Raw genomic sequence first — 518 nt, forward strand, 5'->3', positions numbered from 1 at the left:
CGCCGGGGGGGGGCCGGGGGCAGCCCCGGGGCCAGCCACTGCTGCTGGCTGCCTGGGAAAGGGGATTCGGGACGGGACGGGAGATCGGCCTGCAGAGCTGGCACGGGGGTCCCTGGGATTGGTCCCAGCCCCTCCAGAGGGTCCTGGCCAGGGAGGGGGTCTGTGGATGGTTCCAAGGGGTGGGCACCTTCGTCTGAGCCTGGGAAGGGATGGATAGGCTGGGATACCAGATCCTGCTCCCAGTAGGGGTTCTTGTCCCCATCCACCTCCCCATCCTTTTCTCTCTCCCTGTCCCCATCCATCCCTGCACCCCATCCCTATCCCACGCTGTCCCATCCCTTCCCCACCCCATCTCATGCAATCCCACACCACCTCATCCCATCCCACTCCCATTTCATCCCCACCGTATCTCATCCTCATCCCACTTCATCCCATTCCCATCTCATCCCCATACTATCCCATCCCTGCCCTGTCTCATCCCATCCCACCCCATTCTCAGCCCACCCCGCTCTCACAGC

The sequence above is a fragment of the Corvus brachyrhynchos genome, unplaced genomic scaffold, assembly GCF_000691975.1.
Source record: "Corvus brachyrhynchos isolate BGI_N302 unplaced genomic scaffold, ASM69197v1 scaffold166, whole genome shotgun sequence".
Lineage (NCBI taxonomy): Eukaryota > Metazoa > Chordata > Aves > Passeriformes > Corvidae > Corvus > Corvus brachyrhynchos.